Genomic DNA, 18,216 nt, shown 5'->3' on the forward strand with positions numbered 1-18,216 from the left:
TCCCCCCCCCCCCCCCCCCCCCCCGCGGAGGCTTTCCGGAAGGCGCTTGCGCGGGGGACTTGGCGCTGAAGTGGCCGAGCTGTTGGGAGGGGCCTGAGTGGGCGCTTCTGAGGACCCAAGGTCAAGGGCATCCCCCACCCCCCAATCCTTGAATAAGAAACTGAGGCTCCCCCGAGAGGGCAGGGCCCTGTCCCGGGCGCCGTGGCCCAGACCTGGGGAGGCGCACGTGCCCCGAGCCTGGCCCTGCCAAGCCCTTTCCGCAGGGAGGCAAATCCTGCAGAATTGTCTAAAGCCACAGGGAAAATAGTGGAAAATTCACCGTCGCCATTGCCAGAAAGAGCGATTTATGGCTTTGTTCTTTTCTTAAGCTCCCAGTTTGGCTTCATCCTGTATCTTGTGTGGGCATTTATTCCTGAATCTTGTCTAAACTCCTTAGGATTAACCTATTGGCCTCAAAAATACTAGGCGGTGGCATTGCCCATCTACTTCCTCATTACTATAGTAATTGGTTTTGTACTCTTATTTGGAATAAACATGATGAGTACCTCTCCACTCGCCTCCATTCATACAATCACAGATAACTATGCTAAAAATCAACAGCAGAAGAAATACCAAGAAGAGGCCATCCCAGCATTAAGAGATATTCCTATTAGTGAAGTAAACCAAATGTTCTTCCTGGCAATTAAATAACTTTATACCAAAAACTAAACTGTATGTAGACTAACACCAAGCATTTACTATAATTTTCTATGTAATAATTTTGACCATATTTTGACTCTCTCCCGTACCCAATATTGAAATGTAAACAAAGTAAGTTGATTCTTTTAGATTAAGTTCTATTAATATTATAAAAGTTCTTGAGTATTAGTTATTAATGAACAGAATAAATAAAATACTGCAAAAAAAGATCATTTGGGGAGCATTCTGCCAGGCAAAGTTAGGAAAGGTATAATTTTGAGGGTCAGCAGGATGCTGCTTCTCTGCTCAGCTCTCTTCTGTGTTCCGTGCTATCACTTGGAACAGATACATTTTTATCCTAAATGCAGTGGATGGTTGAAGGATGATTTAGTACTTGATTAGGGATCAAGTCTGTGGAAATACTTTTCAGATTGATGTATCCTGGTGGTTATTGTTTTTCTTTGTTTGGCTCCACTTTGAAAACAGCACTAATTTCAAGTGATGAATGAGTCACATCGAGGCTAATCATATGGCACAATCAATGAACTTTATGAAAAGAGTGGCTTGTGCCATTCTTTATTATTATTTTTTAAAATATAGCTTTGGAGTTTTCTCATTCTTCCCTACCCACAATGACATGGTCTTCTAGGGGATGGGACACAGTCACATAGACTTTAGAGCTGATATTTTCTGTAAGTCACAGTTTTATCCAAATCCCCACCTTACGATGGTGAGTCCAGGCCAGAAGAGTCCAGCACTGTTAGTGGCTATTTGTTGAGCTGACCTGGGCATCACGGTGGCCGTCCAGCAGGGATACATCAACCAGGAGAACACTAGGGTGGGCGTTTCTTGATTTCTTTTAGCATTTTTGGCTTGCAAATATGTCAGCTATCCAGAACTGGCAGTTTGCTTAGTTCAATATCAAAACCTTACAAAGAAACACAGCGTTTAATGAATGAAACATGAAAGGCCTAAGGGACAAAAATCTATCCCAGCTCAGGTTCTAAATCTTGCGGACCTTTTCTTGTGGACCAGGTGCTCGTTCAAAGTCAGCTTGTTCCTCTCTATAGTAATTCTAACAAGTTCAGATCTTGGATTTTTATTATTTTTTTATTGTGGTAAAACACATAATGTGAAATTCACGAGTTTCCCCATTTTAAGGCCTATAATTCAGTGGTATTTAGCACATCGGCAGTACTGTGCACACATCACTCCTCTCTGGTTTCAGAACCTCTCATCAGCCAAAGGGAACTCTGTGCCCATTATGCTGTTCCTGCCAGTCCACCCTCCCTCCAGCCCCTGGCAGCTTCTCTCCTGCTTTCTGTCTCTATGAATTCCACTACCCTGGGTACCTCAAATAAGTAGAGTCATGTAGTATTTGCCCTTTAGTGTCTGGCTGCTTTCACTTTGCATATTATCTTCGAGGTTCATCCATGTTACAGCACATGTTAGAATTTCGTTACTTTTTAGGGCTGATATTCCATTGTGCGTATACACGTTTTGTGTGTCCATTCATCCCCTGGTAGACATTCGGGCTGCTCCCACCTTTTGGCCATTGTGAATACAGCTGCACTGAACATTCGTGTATAAGTATTGGCTTGAATACCCGTTTTGAATTCTTTGAGGTAAATACCAAGGAATAGATTACCAGGTCATATGGTAATTCTGTCTTCTGGAGGAACTGCCACACTTCCACAACAGCGCTTGGATTTTGTTTTTATCGGTAGTAAAGTGGAAGGAGAATAGGGACCAGGTGTTCCAGGTGGGCATGTTTATTGCGTTGAGAAGAGGCAGAAGGCACGAGCCCAACTCAGGCCCATACCCCAGTCAGGGAGATGTGCGTCCTGCGTTCCTTGGCCTCCTCTGTGTGCACGGACTGGGTTCTGAGGAGTTAAGAGGGACCTGGAAATGGGCTAGGGAACTTGTTTGTGCCAACGTCCTCAATGCTGGTATGGTTTCAGGATCCACCTTCCTCTTGATGATGCCCGGGCCCTATCCCTAATTGAGTGCACATCTGGAGGGCAGGGCCTGGCATCTGCTTCCTGCCACATTTCTTGTTAATACAGTTGACCGTGGTGCACAGCCAGGGATGAGAGCCATGGCTGTAGTGTCAGGTTTTAATGTGTCCACAAGAGACGCCGAACAAGACAAAGCCAAGCAAAGGCTCACATCTGAGTGCTTGCTGTGTGCCACCCCGATGAGTAGTGTATCGGCTGGTCCTCACAGTAGCCTGACGAGCTGAGTGTCACTGTTATCACCCTTTTGCCGAAGAGAAAGCAGAAGCCCAGAGAGGCTATGTACTTGGCCGTGAGTTGAAGACCCGGGGTCCAGCTGATGCTAGGGCTCACTGCACTAGCTCCCGCTGTCTCTCAAGCGTACCAGCCACAGGAGAGATGTGACGGAAATATTCTGGAGTTTAGTGGACAGAGATTGATTGTCCTGGCTCGAAGAAGGGACACCTTTCTCCAGGTGGTGGGGTTTGCCTTAAGGCCTGAAAGCTGCTTGGAATTTATTTGTAGAGATGGAGAGTTTGCCACTCCACACTGAGGTGGCAGGTGAGCTTGGCATCCTGGGTGCATTTGGGGAAGAGCAAGTGATGTGGGTTTAACTAGAGCAAAGGGGGTCTGAAGAGTGATGGGGGGAAGAAGATACTGAAAAAGGTGTGCTAGGGCCTCATGTTGGAATGTCATTTTATAGGGCATGAGAGAGACCGTGGAGGTTTTGGAGCAGGGGAGAAGGTGACTATGAAGAGTTCCAGGACCGCCGGCCCTGGGACAGCAAGGGAAGGAAGAGGCTGCAGGAAGCAGAGGGCTCCTGAGCACCTGGGCCAGTGTGGCTTTGGGGGCACCACAGTGGCAGAAGGGCTTGAGCAGTTACCAAATGTGGGCTCTGAGGCAGAGGTGACACTGGGCTGTGTAGCAGGGGCCCGGGGCCAGGTGCACAGAAATGACACTGGGTCATACACATATAAGTGTAAGGCAGCCTACTTAAGGAAGCAGGGCTTGGAATACAGTTTGGAAGACTTTATTTTTCCTGAACTGGTTGAACTGATGAATCCTCAATTATCCTGGAGGTTCAGGATTCCAAAGAATGGATCTTTTGGAGAGGCAAATCCCATGATCTTACAGAAATGATAATAATAATGCTTTGGTGTAGCCAGGCGAGCAGTGAAGATGGGGGACAGGATCCCACTGGGAAAGCGGGTCAGCCCTAAATGGCCTGGCCTCTGCATTTACCTCCCTGCAGGGAGGAATTTCTCCACCACCGTATGAATAAAACTATTAGCTTATTCATCTTTACTATTCTTGCCACCTCATGAATAATGTCTCCACCTTCATTTGCATGTGTCTATCACTGTGCTTGGTCTTTAAAGGTTGTGTATAAATTTGTAAATTCGTCCTTCTTTACATGCATAAGGCAAATGCTCCATAATGAATCATTTGATGAATTTTTAAAACAGTGAATAATCTTCTTCACCAGCCAAATTCTTACTACATAAATTCCTTTGCCAGTTTGGTTTTATTTCATGTGAGGTTTAGCTGTACTGGCATCAAATTTCTGCCCATGAATAGGAAAATCAGACTACCAGTATATTAGGCAAGCCCACCATAGACCTGTCTGTGTTGGTAGGAGGTGGAGCATACACGGGCAAGTCACAGCGCCATTCTGTGTGACTGTTATTTTCAGTTAAGTCCCAAGTTTTAGAACTGCCAGCACCCATTCCAGAGCTGTGCTGTCCAGTTAGGTAGCCGCTAACCACACTTGGTGATGGCTGCCATATTGGACAGCGCAAACACAGAGGGTATCTGCTGACGCAGAAAGGTCCGTTGAAGTGACACTGCTCCAGATTAATAAAGAAAAATGCCATAGATTTTACTGGACTGAGTGTCATTGGCAAAATGTTTTGTTTTATGATTCATTCTTTGGGGTCCCTGTTCTCATATGTGAGCCCACAGTGTGTCAGAGGGCTGTCACTATCTCCATAATAAGGCAGAGTTGTCCAATGGGAAAAGCCCAGCAATTTAAAAGGTCCAGCCCCAACTTTGGGATGTTAACTGAGTAATATGAAGCAAGGTCAATTCTTTGTCCTTTGAGTCTTACAATTCTCTTAGTGATTAAAAGCAAAGCAAAATAAACGCCTATCTCAGTAGGATAGTTGGAGGAAGTCGATAGCTTATATCTATAGAATACCCCTACTTATGCTAAGAGGCAGCAAGAAAGTATCTGGGCATGAAAATATAAATTTGCCAAACAACAGTCAGGTTTTGCTGTGAGCAGAGAGGACTGGGAGTGTGTATCTTACAGACGTCAGAAACTGTAAAACCGGAGGACATGCTTGCCAGGTCATGGTCTGCACGGGCCTCCTGTCTTAGTTGCCACTGTCCCATCCAGACCCCATCTGTGTGCTCTTGTCTGACCCTTGTGACCTTTGACAGGGTGGGAGAGCTAAGAGCTGTTGAGTGCATTAGCACAGATGAGCCTCTGTTGGTACGGACAGCCAAGTGCAGCACACCCATCCTGGAAGGCCATCCACTTACTGTTTCGTGTCAGGACTTGATCTAAGTACCAAGCCACCAGCACATTACCTATTAACCAGCGTGGGGAGGTCTCTGCTCCCATGTCACACTAGCGAAGGGGAAACCTTTTGCGGTGTGCTTGAAGGTTTTTTGGTCTATATGTGATTTCATGCAAATATGTCTATTTTTTGGCCTACATTGCAAGGATTTTTATTTTTTAAAAATTTTTATTTATTTTTATTTTTTAAAGATTTTATTTATTTATTTGTCAGAGAGAGAGTGCACAAACAGGGGAAGTGGCAGGCAGAGGGAGAGGCAGTCTCCCTGCTGAGCAGGGGGGCCCAATGCGGAGCTCAATCCCAGGACCCTGAGATCATGACTCGAGCTGAAGGCAGACATTTAACCAACTGAGCCACCCAGGTGTCCCTGCAAGGATTTTTAATACTTAGAGATTTGATGTGGTTAAAAAATATTTTTCCAGCATGTGGTTCTAAAGCAGGAAAAAAAAATGAACTCTTCAAAGGAGAGAGAGGGCAAGATGGAGCTTTAGGAGGTATCCAGAGCTGGTTTTGTTGAAATCGAGGGCTTGGAGAAGGGTCCACTGACATCCTGGTTCTTGGTCTTCATTCCTTGCAGCAAATGTGCACAGCTCTAAGTTGGTGGTTGGGGTGCGTGGGTGCGAGAAGGATGGGGATGGGAGGGGTGAAGCTCACACTTTTCTTTCTGGATTCAGAACTGAGCCTGGCACTGTCTCATGAGAAATGTGATGATGGCTGGCTCTGTGCCTCCAGCTGGTGGAGAGGGCTCAGTGCACTTGGTGTTTCTCCTTCAGATGCTGGCCTCCTGTCTGTCAACAGGTGAGCAACCAACAGGTGTTGATGTCACTGATCATTGCTACGCAGGTGGTCTTTAGCAACACAGCCCTTGGCATGGAGAGAACTTGTCTCTTATCTTAGAGATTCCCTCTGCTTTTTTTAAAAAATCAACTTTGTTGTTTTAAAATCAACTTTATTTTATAGAGCAGTTTTAGGTTCACAGCAAAATTGAAAGGAAGGTATAGAGATTTCCTGTATAACTCCTGCCCCACTACACGCACAGCCTCCCTGACTATCAGCATCTCCCACCAGAAAGGCACACTTCTTACAATTGCATTGACACCTCACTATCACCCAGAGTCCATGGTTTACATCAGGGGTCACTCTTGGTGTTATATATCCTATGGGTTTGGACAAATGTATAATGACATGTCCCCATCATTGTAATATCATATAAAATAATTTCACTGCTCTAAAAATCCTCATGTGATTCTCCCCCCATCCCACAACTCCTGGAAACCACTGATTTTTTCCTGTCTCCATATTTTCCCTCTTCCAGAATGTCCCATAGTTGGACTCATATTGTTTGTAGCCTTTTTCATATTGGCTTCCTTCACTTAGCAGTATGCATTTATGGTTCCTTCCTCGTATTTTTGTGGCTCTATGGCTCACTTCTTTTTTTTTTTTTATATGGCTCACTTCTTTTTAGCACTGGATAATATTCCATTGTCTGGATGTTTATTTATCTGTTCACCTACTGAAGGTGCTTCCAAATGTTGGCAGTTATGAATAAAGCTGCTGTAAATATCGGTGTGCAAGTTTTGGGTGGCTGTAAGTGTTTATCCTCTGTTTTTATGGTGGTGGGTTCCTGTGACCACAGGGGCACCTCCCATTTAGGTGTGCTTTCTGACGAGGTGAGTCCTGACGAGGCATAGCATTTCTTGTCCACTAGCGGATGGCGGTCCTGTGTCAGGTTGTGTCCGTGGTCAGCACCATTGATCCTGACCCTGCTCCCAGCCCCGGGGAGTTAATTCCAGGGAAGAAGGGGCAGAGGGAGGAGAGTCCTCCTCTCTCTCTCTCTCTCTCTCTTCACCTGTTGGACCTCTGTGAGGAAGCTGACTGATTCAGCCCTAGGGAAGGCACCCCAACCCCACTCCCCCCTGACTTCCCCAGCTAACTGGGTCAGGACATGGCATGGCATGGTTTGGCAAGTGGCTAGCAGTAAGGATTCAGTTTGGGTCCAGTTTCTGCGAGGATTTGCCCCTCTGTTCTGATATTTTTCCTAAGGTACAAGACGGTTAGAAAGTCCTCATTGGTTTCCGTTAGTTCTTGTCCCTGGGAAAAGAGAACTGACCCATGTTTAAATGACTTCTGTTGCATAGTATTAGTTACCTTTATTTTTATACCATGGTATTCAAATAAGAGGGATGGGCTGCCTTTTGAGAAGAAACCTTTTAACAGCATGCACTCTGCTTATGCCTGCCTGCATGGTGTCCTGGTGCTAACTGGACCATTTGTGCTGGGACTTAAGGATCTCATCTGTCTGGGGTTTAGATTTCTCAGGGAGGCAAATAACTGGAGTTTGAGTCAAGAGGAAAGAGCAGGGTGACCAGCAATGTCTCACTCAGCTTGAGAACTGGGCAGCTTTGCTCCTTTACTGACCAAAGGCACAATGTGGGCAAGGGGCAGGCTTGCATTTGATAGGAAGGCAGATATTGCAAAGTGGAGTGGACCAAGGCTGCTGGCAACCCTTACTGTCCCTCTGTATCACTAAACCATGAGCAGGCTGAATTTCGGTATGTAAAAAAGCTCCCTTTACACGGAAAAACCATTCTAGTGATACCGAGAGTGAGAGCTGAAATCCTTGCCTAATTTCAGATTAAGCAAAACATAAGCATTTGGCAAATGCCAAGATTGTAAAGTTGTGCAAGCAGAAGAATCACTTTGAAATTCGAAGCGCAGCCCCAGATGTTTGGGAGTATTTCCATTCGGCTGTTCCCCCTAGCGTGACTGGCTGCATACCTCCCAGACACTGAAACCCCATTGCCGAATGTTCAGTCTTTGCGTTTACTGCACATGCCATCTATGAAGAAGGAATACCACTGAGTGCCAGTTGATTAAGAGAGAATTGTGTAAGGGGGGGAGCAAGGCAAGATTGCTCTCAAAATACTCATTTATCAGTGATTGAATCACAGTGCTTTTGAACTTCTCTATTTTGGAATTTGTGGGATAAAAGATGTCAGACCATTGGAGCTTGCTCCGGTGGGGTGTATTGGTTCAAAGTCAGGTTGCCTATGTCCAGATTCAGATGAGAGTTATATGCGTGGCAATGTTCAGGGGCAGCATGAAGCGAGAACAGTCCACTGAAACTGTTCTGGTCAGGAGCCGGTGCTGCCTGGGGAGCTGCCAGGGGGAGCCCAGAGGGCGGCCCTTCTGCGCGCCACCATCTGATCTCAAGACAGAGTAGAAGAGGTAAGCCCCCACTAGCCTGGCCTGAGGCCACCCCTCTCTCCAAGGCAGAGAGTGGCCTTAGAAGAAAAAGGGAGGATTCTGGAATCAAACCCAACTGGAATCACTTGCCTCCTGACAGTAGAGCCAAGTGGATTAAATATGCAATGAAATTTTATTTCAGAACTTCTCTGAGAACATCCTTATTTAAAGCCTCTGTTCCAGAACAGATCAAAAGCACTCATCTGGCTGGGGTAAAAGCCTGGAGAGTGACCTGTGTGTTCTCTGAACAGCACCAGGCCGGTCCTGTCCACCCTGCCCAGTACAGCAGCTGCGGGCAGGGTGACCACCCGCTGCTGTCTGTGGGTCAGGAGCTCCCCCCAACCCTGCCTGAGGCTGTGTCTTGCTTTCTTCTCCCGTACCTCCCTTTGGTTGTCACCCTACAGATGTTAGATTGACAGCAGTACGGTTTTGCAAGGTCCAAGGGTTAGGCGGGTTGCATTATTTGGAATTGAGAAAGAATTGGCCCCCATGGCATCCTGATATAACCTCTACATTTATTTCCCCTTCTCCTGAGCCAGGGAAGGCAGTGGCTGGAAAGAGACAAATGGTCCTCGCTGTGTCTGCCTGCAGGCCCAGCAGAGACCCATAGAACACGAAGTGCTTTCCTTTAAATATCCTGGGCCCACTGCTTGCATTTACAAGGACTTTGCTTTTGCTCTCTTGTAGCTTATTTGTCAGAAAAATGCAAGTTAGTATGGATACGCATTTCCCCTGCCCAAATAGAAGGGGTCCACATGGCAAAAAGCAACCCCATGGGGCTTGTTCCAGAGCAGAAAGTTCTCCCCCACCCCCATCTTTTTTTATTGTCCCTGGTGTTTTTAAGCATTAGCTTTATCCCCCTCCCCTCCTTTTAAAATGTGCTGACTGGGGGAAGCCTGGCCAGAGCCAAATAAGTGTGGCTGGCTTGCTCCTGGGACTGGCCTGCTCCCCTGTCCCAGATATTACGGCCATGTCTTTCCTCCCTTGGTCCACCTTGGAGGCATTTCTGTCCCCTTGGAGGACAGAGGGCTAATCATCATCTTAGTCCCTTTTCCCTGCATTTAGGATTTAAAAATCTCCCCTGATGGTATATAAAGTGTTAGAGAGGGCAATGGCAGGTCCCAACTTGAGCAGCTTCCATTTTATTTTATTTATTTTATTTTATTTTATTATGTTCAGTTAGCCACTGTATAGTACATCATTAGTTTTTGATGTAGTGTTCAGTGATTCATTAGTTGTGTATAACACCCAGTGCTCATCACAACAGGGGCCCTCCTTAATACCCATCACCTGGTTACCCCCTCCCCCCACCCCTTCCCCTCTGAAACCTTCAGTTTGTTTCTCGGAGTCCATAGTCTCTCATGGTTCGTCTCCCTCTGTGATTTCTCCCCATTCACTTTTCCCTCCCTTCCCCTGTGGTCTTTCCTGCTATTGCTTATATCCCACACATGAGTGAAACCATATAATTGTCCTTCTCTGCTTGGCTTATTTCACTTAGCATAATCCCCTCCAGTTCCATCCATGTCGATGCAAATGGTGGGTAGTCATCCTTTCTGATGGCTGAGTAATATTCCATTGTATGTGTGAACCACATCTTCTTTATCCATTTGTCTGTTGAGAGCGGCTTCCATTTTAAATCTTCAGTGGGCCTCTGCTTTGAGCCTGCCTGAAACCAAGCCCCTGGGATGGGGAAAGGATTTCTGTGCTAACTGGGATTTCAAGGGGCCAGCACCCCCCGCCCCTGGCGAGCTGGAATGAGGGGGAAAAGCAAGCGCTCTGGCTGCAGCTTCGAGTTCATAGGTGCTCCGGTCACTAAACACAGCTTCTCCACCCCACACAGTGAAATAAAATAGCCTTGGATGGTTTTTAGATGAGCTGTTTTGTGTTACCTGGCCGCACTTGACACCTGAGGTCTCCCCCTAAGTCATCCTTTGCATCTCTGCCTGTCGCTCCCTACTTTTGCTCGATGGTCAAACTCTTTCCTCTGTATTCATTTCTCCCCTCTGCCTGGCAAACTTCTACTTCTCTCTCAAAACCTCTCATGTCCCCTGCTCTGGAAGGCGTCTGACTCCCCAGGCTGTCCGGCTGTTTGCCGGCGTGCCCCTCCCTTCAGACCTTCCCCGCGGTGCTGTCTTCAGACACGCTGACCGCGCTGTGGCCCCTGCCTTCTGAGGGCAGTGATCCAGCCTGCTGGCCCCTGCTCAAGTGGCTGTGGGCTGGTCCTGTGGGGCGGGGGCACACAACAACCACGAGGCTTCCTTCCTCTTCTCTGCACGGTTGCCAGTGGGCTCCTCGACTGCTCCTCGAGGCAGCACACAAGATGTCAGGTGTAACCACAGTGAGCACAAGACTATCTCTCCTGCTGGTGGAGCAATTCCAGCTGCAGGACCACATTACACACGTTCTCAGCAGGGGGTCACAGCTTTCCCTGCGTTTTCAAATCCAAGGCCAGTTTCCATGCTATAAAAAGGAGGTTATTTGACCTATCAGATCCACACTTGTTATCTGGGAGCACTTTAGTCCTATCCCAACCTAATCAGAATATCTAAACTCTCTGCTTACTAAGTCACCAGAATCAGTGATCGAGTCTAGCTCTAGCTTTAGTGCACGATATAGAGAACTATTGTGCGTCTAAGACTATTGGTATTCCTCTCCTGTAAAATGTCAACACAGAGGCAAATGCTCCAGGTGAGGAAGCAGTGCCATGCAAATGAATTTATTTCTGGAGGAAAATCAAGCTCTCTAGGCACAGTGCTCAATTGGGCATGTGCAGAGAGGCAGAATGGTCCAGTTCGATGACCAGTGACCATGGACTTCAGTGCCAGACTTGGATTAAAATCCCTGCCCCATGTGACCCTATGCAGTTTTCTCAATCTTTCTGATCTGTAAAATGAAGATAATATCGCCTATCTTGCAGGGGTTTGAAAGTGAGGATTAGGATGTATGTAATACATCTGAGACTGTTTCACAGGACCTCAAGAATGGCTGCTATTAATGAGAAGTTATAGCAATTAAGTAATGAATATTACTAAGTATAATAAAAGAAATAGTTCATGAAAGATACATGAATACAGAAGATGCTAAGGTGCACGAACACATCTCTCAAACGTTTTTCTGCTGTTCTTTGCATTCTTTGAGGTATGCAGTCAGTAATGGAACTCCAACCTCACATCCTTGGATTCACTTCTAATTGGATTGTTCTCATCAAAACGCCACCCCTTCACTATCTTGCCACTTCATTTAGTAAATTGGTAAAGCAAATGTGGCATGCAAATTGCCTCTTCCTCACTCCAGAACATCGTTCATTGCCAAAGCCAGCATGGATTAGAAGCATTTGAAGTGGAAATTAGTTGAGTCAGGGCATACGGTTGTCCAATTTTGATTATCTGCCTACAGTAGTTTAAAAATTAGATTATGCTTTGTTTCCATTTAACGAAGGGATATGTTATTGTTGGGGTTTTTATTAAGATAGAAATTTAACAAACACTCTTCAATGACTGGTTGGATTACAGGAGATAAGACTAATCAATAGAGGATTAAATGTTGCCTAGCCAATTTACGAGTCTTGTCTAGATAAAACCCCCCTGTGGCAGCTCAGTTCTGGTAAATATGAATGAATGCATAGCAGATGTCAACCCTGGTCCCCTGCCATGCAACTCAAGGAAAGAGATTTCTAGAGGGGAGAGGGTCTACTTCCAACTACCACTATGAATGCTGGAAGAAATGCCTGTGGGATTGGTCACATGTTGACATCAAAGATTGGCCATGAGAATCCCAGTTCTGACCAAATTCCAGCGCATTACCACAGCTTACCTACCATCCCGGTGTGCTCAGGACTTCGGGACTTTTGTGAAGAGGAACCATTTTCTGGCAGGTCCCAGCTCTGAAGATGATCAGTCCTGATAATTCAGTATTGAAACAAATACCACATTTCAAGTAATGGATGGCTCATATTTTTTTTTTAAATCATTTTGACCACTGGAAGTCAGGGTAAAGAAAGAATGACAGGGAGAGAAGGGGAGAAGGAGAGAAAGTGAGGAGAAAGAGGAGAAGGTAAAGGGTGAGGGGGGAAAGGACAGATAGGCAGACAAACGGAATACCTGGCATGGCTTCTAATAGTCTGAAATCCCCAAATAATAGCAACCCCTTCTCCCTTTTCGGCAGAACTTTGTGTATTTTGCATTTCCCGTTAAAGTCCTAAATCCAGATCCTCCTCTGTAACCTACCTAGTATGATGGCAGCCAGAGCAGGCAGAGGCAAAGCCAAACCTGTATAGTGGCTCCCAAGGGCAGCCTTGGCCTTGAAAGGTATGGCAGGAGCCCAGGATCCTGAGCTAAGAAGTGCAAGCGCTCCTTGCTTTGGAGTTGAGCTTAAGTCAGCCAATAAAATTGTCAGTCTTGAGGAAGCGTAGCTTTCTAAATAAGGCTATAAATAATTTCACAAATGGGGCCCGTGCTGTATAATAGTGTGTGCTGATTTTTGAGAGCTACTGCAAGAATAAATTTGCTGAATGAATAAATCTGCAGTAGCCGCCAGTCGAATGTGAAAGAACAAATCCAATGCAGAAATAACCTTTTAAAAAGGATGCATTAACTAAGCACAAAGGGTACCCACATAAGTGATTTCTAATTCATTAAGGGGTAGACTGTCAGCTCATTCTTTGGTTTTTCAGTAGATAAGAATTCAAATGAGGACCCTTCTCCAGCCTGGAAATCAGCTTCTGGTGTCTGCGGATCTCACCACGTTGGGATATGGGCATACAGCTTTATTGCCATCAATTAAAGTTCCATGCACAAATCTTGTAATGTTAAGCTGAGGCCAAGAGGTGACTTTTCCCTGGCTAGATTGGAATTTAATGAAAGTAGGAAGACATCATAAAAAAAAAAAAAGGCTAAGTGTGGGATGTGGGCATGGCTGTTAAGCTGTGTTGCAGAGGGATTTTCTTGTACCACATCAGGGTCTTTCTCATCCTACCCCTGGGATTGTTTCATTAAAATGTTATAGCACAGACAGGAGGATACTTGCAGGTCTTTTGCTGCTTCTGTTGGCCATGCTTGAGCTCCCAGAATGCACTCCGGAGAGAGGTCTTGGCTTCCGTGGCAATGCAAGGGAAGGAAAGGGGAAGTGTGTGCTTCTGAAGTGGGAAGAAGAGCCAGGGGACCATCAGGATTGGTCTGGAAGCTATCACCCCAAAGGATCTTCAGTGAGATTTAAAAAAAAAATAAATTATCCACGTGTATTCTCAGTTAATGATTTGTAGCCCTCACCTCTCTCTCTGGGAAAAATACTATAAGTGGTAGTGGGCGAGCATAAAATTGAAGCCCCCCAGTGTAGTGGTGTCCAGTGAGACCTAAGTCCATGTGCTTCTGCATCGGGGACTGGTGAATCCTGGATGCCCGTGCGGTGTGCATGTGCGTCTGCCTGTGTGCTCCCAGCAGGAACCTGAGGAAGTGAGAAGTGCGACGTCTGTGCTCCCGCCCTCCTAGTAGTGGTAAAATCTGGAAGAAAGAGTGGGTATGAAGACATTGCTCCCAACTGTTAACATGATTGTTGTTATCTTAGGTCCCCAAATATCTCAGAGTGCTAACCTTTTAGGTTTTTTTTAAGTTTATATTTTATTTTTTAAAGGAGTTTTTAGTATAATGACCACCGCTAATTCCAGAACCTTTTTCATCACCTCAAAAAGAAACCCCATACCCAGCAACAGACGCTTCCTATTCTCTGTCCCCTCAGCCCCTGGAAACCACTAATCCACTTTCTGTCTCTATGAATTTGTCTATTCCAAACGTTTCATATAAATGGAATTGGATATGTGGCCTCTGTGTCTGATTTCTTTCACTCAGCATAATGTTTTCAAAGTTCATCCTGGTTGTGACATATCTCAGCACTTCATTCTTTTACAGGCGAATAGTAATACTGCATTGTGTGGTTAGACCACATTTGTCTGTCCAACCATCAGTGGGAGGACATTTGGGTTTTCATACTTTTTGATTATTGTGGATAGTTCTGCTGTGAATATTTGTGTGCAAGTTGTGTGTGGGCATACATTTTCACTGATGTAGGAATGGAATCGCTGGGTCATATGGTAGCTCACTTTAGCCTTGTTCAGAGTGGCTGCACCATTTCACATCTCCACCAGCAAAGTGAGAGTTCCAGCTTCTCCACATCCATGCCGACATTTCCTTTTGTCTGTCTTTATGGTTATAGCCATCCTTGAGGGTGTGGACTGGTTTTGATTAATCACTTAGATTTTAAACTAAGGTTTAAATAAGGTTGCAGTGACCACTTACCTTTGGAAGGAAAGCCATGTTGATGATCTGTCAACTAATATTTGTCAGGTGCTAATAAGTCCTTTGAAGATGGTATTTTAAGAAGGCCAAGTTGGTTCTTTTTGTTTTGTTTTGTTTTGTTTATTTGAGAGAGAGAGACACAGCGAGAGAGGGAACACAAGCAGGGGGAGTGGGAGAGGGAGAAGCAGGCTTCCTGCTGAGCAGGGAGCCCGATGCGGGGCTCGATCCCAGGACCTGGGATCATGACCTGAGTCATGACCGACGCTTAACGACTGAGCCACCCAGGCACCCCCCCCAAGTTGGTTCTGGATCCCAGAATTCCTCACTCAGAAGCTGTTGATGCCTTCTGGTAGCAAAATAGATGAAAATTACAATGCTGCTTATGCACCAAGTGATACTAGGAGAGGATTAATGTACAGATGGGAACAGAGCCTGACACAAATCTGCTTCCACTTCCAAGGAACAGGCTTTTTCTTCCCTTAGTATGCAGTGTGCTTGAACTTCTACAGTGTCTGTGCATGCATGCCTGTTGGCACACCATCTCCTGGAAGCAACAGTGAGATGTCAATTCCCCAAACGCTCTCTTCTTCCCATTCCTAAACAGTAATGACTCATTCAGAAAAATGCAGTCCACAACCTTGGCAAGGAAATGGCTATTTTGGGACAGGCCTTTGGCTTGTGTTAAGAAACGTTTTAAGAATGTGTTTGTGGTTTTTGTGTTTTGTTTTTTCTAGAGGCTAGAAGGGAGGATGTGACGACTCTTACCAGGCCCTGGAGGTCAGTGCGGGGGTTCTTGGCCATATTTCCTCTGCAGTGCTCGGAAACAAGGCAGTCATCTTTAATTTTCCCTGAGTTCAGCGCCCCACTCCATCCCTGCTGCTGGCATCACCGGAGTCAGGATGGGTTGGTTTGCACAGGGCAAGCCAAGAAATCCTAGAATCCCGGGCCTGAAGGGGGTCTCAGGGACCTCCTACTCTATTTCTTTTTTGGTTTCCCCTCCCACTAGCCCCCAGTGACCCAGCCCCCTTTATAAATCCCCAAATGTCTCTTCCATATCGAGTTGGATCCTAGAGCTCCCTCTCCAGAGGCAGCCATTCCATTCTCCACTCTGGCTGCTAGAAGATTCTTTTTCCTAAGAATTCCCGTGCCTGTAACATCCACCTGGTGGTCTGGGCTCCATCCTGGGGGCCACTCTCTACATGTTTGTCCCAATCTTTTACATGGTGACACTTTAATTAGAGTATTTAGAAACAGCTATTATCCCCCATCCCCACTAATCTGGTTTCCAGGCCAGATATGCCCACCAGTTCCTCCAGTGACCGCCTCTGAGTACGTTGCATGCTGCCAGCCCAGAGCAGCGTGTAGACTGCCTGTCCCCACTGCCCTCCCGCCTCGCCCCTCTGTTCCACAGTGTCACCGAAATGAACAGGAACCTGCGTTCATTCCAAATCACTCCTGATGAGAAGCTCATGGAGGGTTAAAGTGTGAGTGGTGCTTAGATTAGAAATGAATAGTCTCTATACTTTATTTTTAACCATATTTTTATTGTGAAATATATGCATGAAAGCCTGTTAAGTTTAAGGAATGATAACATAACATGCACCAGTGTGTCACTCCCCACCAAGCCTAAAAACTTCAGGACAAGGGAGGCTCTTCAGGTGACTTTTCCTGTTCCTTTATTGTCTCCTTTGCTTTTCTTATGGTGGTAAAACCATTTAAGAATATGTATGTATGTGTTTCTAAATAGTTTATTTAGTGTTACTTAGCTTTGCCTTGTGCTGAGTATGACAGACTTAGAACCATTCTGTGCTCTTCTGTGACTTGCTTCTCCCACCCAGCAAGGAGTCAGCCATGGTGACACTTGGAGATGCCGTTCACTCGTCTTTCCTACTGGATGGTGTTCCGTGATTTGAGTGTATCACACATTACCCACTTTACAGTTGATGGGCATTTGGGTTGCTTCTGGTGTTTTGGATGCACACACAGAAGTGCATCCTTTCTCTAGAGAACACAGGGCTGGCTTCTTTGGAGCTGAGTAGCCGGGCGAGAGGACACCTCTGTCACTGCCACCGACGTTGGTGGCAGACACTCGCTTCTTCCTACTCCTTTGCCAGCACTTACTGTTGTCAGGCTTTTTAATTTTTGCCAATCTGGTGGGTGTGAAATGGCATGTCATTTGCAAATCTCTGGTTACCAGGGCTGCTGAATATGTTTCCATGTATTTATGGACACTTGTGTTTGTCTTTTACACAATGCCTGTTGGAGTTACTTCTCTTTTCTTGAAGATAGATTATATTTATCTAGTGTTTATCCCGCCACCACCGTTCTGAGTAGTTTGGGATATATTACCTGTTTTCACCCTTCCCAAAAGAGTAGGTGTTACTAGCAGGACGTCTGCTTCACAGGTGAGGAGCCTGCGGGGCAGAGGGGGTGTCCTGCTCGTCCCCAGCTGGCAACAGCAGGGTAGGGACTGAACCCGGCATGAGTCTGCTCTTAACCACAGTGTGGCTCTGCTGCTGAGTTACTTACCTATTCTGAATACAAATACCTTATTTCTGAACTGTGTTGTAAATATCTTCTTCCAGTTTGTGGATTGGCTCTTTCTTTTTAGTGTCCTTTGATGAATAGAAGTGGGGTTTTTTGTTTTTTGGGGTTTTTTTTTTTGGTGTTGTTGAACTGAGCACATTTTCTTTTATCGTGAATGTTTTGTGTCTTATTTCAAAAATCTTTTCCAACTCTGGAGCCTTATGTTAACTTCTAAAAGTTTCACAGACTTGGTTTTCGTATTTGAGACTTTAATTCTGCTAGAAATAATTTGGTATATGGTATGAAGCAGAGGACCATTTTTTTCCCCATGTAGATAAATCAATTTTGCCAACACCATTTATTAAATAGCTTAGCCTTCCCCTGCTGATCTGTAATACCTGTGCTCATAAATCAGGTCATCTCTGTGTGGTGCCGTTTCTGGACTGGGGCTGTTCCCTCCGTCCATTTGTCTATTCCCGATTCCATTATATGTTCATAATTACTATAACATATTTAAAGCCTTGATATCTAGTAGGACAAGGAAGTTTGCTGTTGTCTATATATTTTGAATCAATTTGTCAAGTACTTAAAAATTGTTGAGATTTACATTAGGAATGCATTTGAACTATATATCAACTTGAGAGAAAATTACAGCTTTTCTCATCAGAAAGGATGAATACCTGACTTTTACATCAACATGGATGGGACTGGAGGAGATTATGCTAAGTGAAATAGGTCAAGCAGAGAAAGTCAGTTATCATATGGTTTCACTTATTTGTGGAACATAAGGGATAGCATGGAGGACATTAGGTGAAGGAAGGGAAAAATGAAGGGGGGGAATCGGAGGGGGAGATGAACCATGAGAGACGATGGACTCTGAGAAACAAACTGAGGGTTCTA

At 45.5% G+C, this 18,216-nt stretch overlaps 1 protein-coding gene and 1 pseudogene across 3 annotated transcripts in view; both read left to right on the forward strand.

Annotated features, from left to right (window-relative positions):
* The window catches only part of LOC112821527 (phosphatidylinositol N-acetylglucosaminyltransferase subunit P pseudogene), an 11,250-nt pseudogene extending 10,542 nt beyond the window's left edge, over window positions 1-708 (forward strand).
* SH3RF3 (SH3 domain containing ring finger 3) overlaps window positions 1-18,216 on the forward strand; it is a 361,498-nt gene that overhangs the window by 163,881 nt on the left and 179,401 nt on the right. The window lies entirely within an intron of this gene.

Source organism: Callorhinus ursinus, unplaced genomic scaffold (assembly GCF_003265705.2).
Source record: "Callorhinus ursinus isolate GAN/ISIS: 27379988/994484 unplaced genomic scaffold, GSC_fseal_2.0 scaffold10, whole genome shotgun sequence".
Lineage (NCBI taxonomy): Eukaryota > Metazoa > Chordata > Mammalia > Carnivora > Otariidae > Callorhinus > Callorhinus ursinus.